Source organism: Dermacentor variabilis, chromosome 1 (assembly GCF_050947875.1).
Source record: "Dermacentor variabilis isolate Ectoservices chromosome 1, ASM5094787v1, whole genome shotgun sequence".
Taxonomy (NCBI): domain Eukaryota; kingdom Metazoa; phylum Arthropoda; class Arachnida; order Ixodida; family Ixodidae; genus Dermacentor; species Dermacentor variabilis.
In genome coordinates, this window is record NC_134568.1 from 4,223,598 (window position 1) to 4,229,597 (window position 6,000).

The 6,000-nt window shown below is 46.2% G+C and overlaps 2 non-coding genes across 2 annotated transcripts; both read left to right on the forward strand.

Moving 5' to 3' along the window:
• The first annotated feature begins 2,580 nt into the window (after nucleotides 1–2,580).
• On the forward strand, nucleotides 2,581–2,654 carry TRNAN-GUU (transfer RNA asparagine (anticodon GUU)). The gene has a single exon. It is a non-coding gene; the product is annotated as a tRNA-Asn (tRNA).
• Nucleotides 2,655–2,860: 206 nt separating this feature from the next.
• TRNAN-GUU (transfer RNA asparagine (anticodon GUU)) lies at nucleotides 2,861–2,934 on the forward strand. The gene has a single exon. It is a non-coding gene; the product is annotated as a tRNA-Asn (tRNA).
• Nucleotides 2,935–6,000: the final 3,066 nt, after the last annotated feature.

Genomic DNA, 6,000 nt, shown 5'->3' on the forward strand with positions numbered 1-6,000 from the left:
TAAGTACTTGGGTGTGCCGCTCGAGCACTATAATGACACCCCACAGTACTGGTCCGATGAAGCTGATAGAATGAGTAAAAAATCAAAGGGTTGGCTTGGCCGAGATTTGTCAATGTTTGGACGCGCTTCTGTGTGCAATCTCTTCTTAGTAGCGAAAGTGTGGTATATTATGCAAGTGTTATCACTGTGTCGTTCAAGTGTGCAAAAAATGCATCGTGTTTTTGCCGTATTCATATGGGCTTCTAGTTGGGAGAGGATCAGCAGAACCAATTTGTTTCGTTCAGCTCGAAGTGGTGGGCTAGGCCTGTCGCATTTGTTTATCAGACAAATTGTGTCGCGTTTTCTTTTTTTTTCGGGATCAGAGAAATGATTTTCTACGCACAGTAATTCAAGTCCGTTTCGGAAAAGCACTGCCGCAATATGTTGTAACGACCAGTAATGTGAAGGGAGGAAGTATTAGGGGATATCTGCGCGAAGTGGTTGATTCACTTCGTATGTTGCGTGTGCGGTTTTCCATGGAATATCTGTGCTCTGTGACAAGAAAAACACTGTATAAAGACTTAGTTGACACAATGTTGCCAATACCATTGTACAAGTCTGTAAACTGTGGAGGCCAAGGATATGATGTGCTGAAACGGGTGAAAAAAATGCCAGTTAAACCCTCTCAAAAAAACGTTTTTCTTTAAGATACACACAAACACGCTACCCGTAAAAACATGGTTAGACGATAAAGGAATATATGTGCCATGGACAGTAAACTGCTTACTTTGTAAAAACCCAGAGACCATTGAACACGTTTTCATCGATTGCTGGGATCCAATATTTCATTGGGATGTCTTACAACGTACACTTAAAAAAGAACTACCGATTACACCTCTTGGTATTCGATATTTGCCAACCGATAACGAAGGAGGAGTTCCGTACGATATGTTTATGCTCCTTGGCCTCCACAGTCTGTGGAAAACGAGAATGGCAGTGCGACACTCGGATGTCGATACCCGTCCGGCGAGAATAAACTTCATCGAAAGTGTCGCGTATATTCGGGAAATATATCGTGCCCAGAGTGAGCCTCCCGAGTGGGTGGCTATTCTTGATGAACTGATCAAGCTGAAGCGATTTTAATATATAATGTTAGCCAAAGTGTGGTTGACATGTTTTAGCATTTGAATGTGTTCTTGGTTTGTGCTGCAAACAGGCAATAAAGAAAAAAAAGCCTCCGTGGTGCAATCGGCTAGCGCGTTTGGCTGTTAAACGAAAGGTTGGAGGTTCATGCCCTCCCGGGGGCGGTGGTCTCTTGTTTTTTTTTGTTTTTTTTTCATATGCGTTGCGTGAAAGCCACGAGCACATGAGGTAAACTATGTACTACAAGTGTTATGCATGGCAAGGATTTCGGTGCAGAAACTTCACAGAGTGTTTGCGGTATATATACGGGGATCCACTTGGGAGAGAACCGGTGTAACTTGTTTCATTCGGTGAAGAATGGTGGACTAGGATTAACACGTTTGTTTTTGAAACAGATTGTTACTAGGTTCTTTTTCATAAGGAACCAAATTGATATATTTCTGCGTACTGTTATTCAGGTGAGATTGAGTTCTTCCTTGCCTGAGTGGGTTGTCTCATCAGCAAATGAACGTACTCGAACACCAATTGGCTTTCTGAGGGAAGTTGTTATGTCCTTTTCTTTACTGAAAGCGCATTTTTCGAATGAATTTTTGACTTCAGTGTTGCGTAAGAAACTTTATAGTGATCTGGTTTATGTTTTCTTGCCGCATCCTGTTTACTGTATGATGTATAAATTAGGACCTGAACGCAATGTGCTGAAACGCGTTAGAAAAATGCCGGTTAGATCTTCAGCGAAAACCTTCTTTTTTCAATTGCATTCGGGCACTCTCCTTGTGAAGCCATGGCTGCAAAGCAAGGGCTTCTTTGTTCCATGGTCTGTTAACTGCATCATATGTAAGAAACCTGAAACTATTGAGCACGTCTTTTTGGATTGTCATGACTCAGTTTTCTTGTGGGATGTTCTAAAACGAACTCTGAATAAAGAACTGCCGTTAAGTCCTTTCGGTATTCGGTTCTTACCGTGTGCAGACACAGGGGGAGTGCCGGCTGACTTGGTAATGCTTTTGTGTATGAGCAGCGTGTGGAAAACGCGCATGGATAACAGGAATGCCCGCTTAGATTAAAGGTCTGCGAGGGAACACCTAAGTGAAAGTCTTAGGTACACACGTGATGCCCTCAAGCACATGATTGAACCGCCAGAGTGGTTTGAGGAGCTTGACACTTTGGCGTCTGTGATATCCTCTTTGAGTGCGTTTTAAATATCTACAGTCTCTCGAAGTGATGTAATATTATTTTTCTGCACCAAATTACCTACTTTGTACGCGTTTGAGTGGTGTTGAAATCAAGGTAATAAAGAGAAAAAAAAAAGCCTCCGTGGGCCAATCGGCTAGCGCGTTCGGCTGTTAACCGAAAGGTTGGAGATTCAAGCCCTCCCGGGGGCGGTGGTATCTTGTTTTTTTTTTCAGATGCGTTGCGTGAAAGTCACGAGCACATGAGGTAAACTGCAGCACATGGCTAGCCTCCGTGGCGCAAACGGCTAGCGCATTCGGCTGTTAACCGAATAGTTGGAGGTTCAAGCCCTCCCGGGGGCGGTGGTATCTTGTTTGTTCAGATGCGTTGCGTGAAAGTCACAAGCACATGAGGTAAACTGCAGCACATGGCTAGCCTCTGTGGCGCAATCGGCTGTTGACCGAAAGGTTGGAGGTTCAAGCCCTCCCGGGGACGGTAGTCTCTTGTTTTTTTCAGATGCGTTGCGTGAAAGTCACGAGCACATGAGGTAAACTGCAGTACATGGCTAGCCTCCGTGGCGCAATCGGCTAGCGCGTTAGGCTGTTAACCGAAAGGTTGGAGGTTCAAGCCCTCCCGGGGGCGGTGGTCTCTTGATTTTTTTTTTTCAGATGCGTTGCGTGAAAGTCACGAGCACATTAGGTAAACTGCAGCACATGGCTAGCCTCCGTGGCGCAAGTCTGCTTCCGGCAGCCGAGCTGAGCGGACGCAGGATGGCAGGCTCTTCAAGGCTGGCTGCAGCGGTACTTTTTGGCCGCGGTAACAGGTTTTTTGACGTTGAGAATGATTATGAAGTTTTATTACCGAACCTTCCTACAGGACGAGTTGTTTTGAATACTGTTTTTTTGCATGCTGACGTGCGTTCCCGGCCATATCGAGTGGAAGACTTCCGTGACACACTGGCTCGTCTGACGCTGCTCCCCGAGGTTGTTGCCTTAGGGGCGTGTCGTATGAGCCATGTGTGGGCCGTGACGTTCAAGAATATGGATGCTGTGAAAAGGATCCTTGGCGTCGGTGACCTCAAGGTGAAGAATTCTCGCTGCCTCGTCATCGATCCAGCAAACGAAGATGTGCGGATGAAGGTACACTGACTACTCCACAATGTACTAGACGAAGACTTGAAACGTGCGTTAGTGCCGTACGGCCAAGTGACGGAAGTCAGCAGGGAGCGGTGGCGGTGCACGGCGTGGCCGACAAGGGCTCAACTACCCGTATGGTAACGCTCAGGTTGAAGGTGGGCCTTAAAATTGACGACCTTCCTCATCAAGTGAACGTAAGCGGGGAGCAAGCCCTTGTTGTTGTGCCGGGAAGAGCGCCCATTTGTCTACGCTGCGGAGGAAAAGGGCACATTCGTCGTGACAGCCGAGTGCCGCGTTGTAGTGGCTGCCGGAGGTTCGGTCATGAGGAGCACGAGTGCACGCTATCCTATGCCAGCGTCACCGGGCCCGTGGAGGGGGGCGACGCGTCCGAGCTACTCATGGACGAGGCTGACGGTGAAGACGCAGCAAGTCCGGGTGACAGAGGGTCCGACAGAGTGCTGGCGACGCCAGACCCGGCTACACTGAAAGGGCCCAACGCGACAACAGGGCAAGAGCCCGCAGAACAGCCGTCGGAGCTACAACCTGGGAATACAACGGCCTCAGAGAGGCCAGAATCGTGTGAAACTTCTGCCAAGGAAACAGAGTTTACAGCTGGACAGGACAACATGGACGACAGCGAGAGCGCAGTCGGCGGCCTGGCCGGCAAGCGCCCTTGGGACGAAAGTAGAGGCGAGACAAGTACTCCCGATGGCGGCGAGGGTGGAGAACCACCGACGAAGACAACGGGGATTAGGCGTCCGTCTTTCAAACCGCGGCCAAAAATTCTGGTCGACCCACAGGCAGAGGCGAAGCCACCTCTCCCGTCTTCATCGCCTGGGTAGGTGAGACTGTCGTGATTTTTGGAGAGACAGTAATATGGAAGAGACAAATGTGAAAGTGTCGTACGGGAGCCGAGACGTAAAAACATGAAAAAAAGCCGAGACGCCCGTAAGTCGTGCGATTTCCTTGTTTTCTGGCGAGTAACCACGCTTCCTCTAAAGAGGAAGCTTTAGCTCGGGCCCAACTCCGACGCGGCCTATTCTAATACATGTAAAAAGGCAAAAACGTTTTTCTGAGATAACCCCTGGACCGATTTTAATGAAATTTGTTGCATTTGAGAGGGAAAGTGAAATTCTAGTGACTGTTGGTCGCGGAATTTCTATTTAGGTCCTGAATTTTGTTAAAAGGATTTTCAAAAATTCGAAAGTTTGAAAAAAATAGAAGCATGAAGTTTACAAATTCATAACTCTGCATCAAGAGCAGATATCGCGCTTCTGTAAACGAGATCCATCAGATCATTGAAAGCGGACAAATTCGATACGTCATTTTATATCGTACGTGAATTTTTTACGTTGTTTAGAAGGGTTCTGCAAACCTATATTTCCATTTTACTATATTTTTTGACATTCATGTGTAACCTATCAATTTTGTCCGCTTTAGATGTACTATCAGATGCAGTTCACTGAATTGTATTATCAATTTTCGTTGCTGAGTTACAGAGTTGTAAACTTGATAGTTTCGTTTTTTGAAAATTTTCGATTTCTGCCAATTTTTAATAAAAAATGGACAACCTAAATCAAAAATCCGAAACAAACAGTCACTAGATTTTAAGTTTTTCTTTTAAATGCAACAAACCTCGTCAAATTTGGTGCAGTGGTGGCCGAGAAAAACAAATTCTGCTTTTACGTGTATTTAGATAGGAGCACCCGAGCTAAAGCTTCCTCTTAAGCCTCAATTGCTTGAAATGCAGCGCAGACTGTCGAACAAATATGCTCAACTTGCCTGAGTACAATAGCGCAGGAATGTCGTGTCGAAGTGCAGAAGGAACTCAAAAATACGCCGAGAGCCTAAGAGACCAGAGCTAATTCGAAGAAAAGACAAAAGGCACGTCAAACAGCCAAACGCTTACATTTGCAGCCGGCCTTGCTCGCTTCGGTAAAGGGAGCTGGCGCATGGCGGCATGCATCTAGGGCCTCATTGACTTGTCGCTTGGTAACTGAAAACGAAGAAGTCGCCATGTATAGCTCATTTATATGCTACATGTTTCAGTTTTAGCAGGAAAGCATTAAAAAATTAAACCGTGCTTGTTAACTTCGTTTCACATTATTTTTTATCTGATGCTCGCGTTAGCTAACGGCTTTTGTGAATACCAGCGTGACTTGTTTTCTGTTGCCAGTTTTCGCCGAATTTCTTCCTCTGTTGTAGCACCTTCAACAGCGGTGCGGTGGCGTTCAAAAAAATTACGACGGACGAAGAGAATTAAAATGAAAAGAGTGATGGGTAAACTGTGGCTTGTCTGAATTTGTTTTGTCCAACCGTGATACGCTAAGTTCTTTCAGAAACACTACAGGGCCCAACACACAACAGCTAAGTGTGACTCCGTAGCCTAACGATGTCTCGAGTTTCTCCTAAACAGCGTGAAGCTGTCATAGAAACATCTAATAGAGGTAATACGCAGCGCAATATTGTTCTCGTGACAAGCCGTACAACAAACCGCACCAGAGACACATGTCTATAGTGAGGTGCAAGTGAGCCAGCTGACTTGCGAAGCAAGTCAACTGCTTCAAACGCT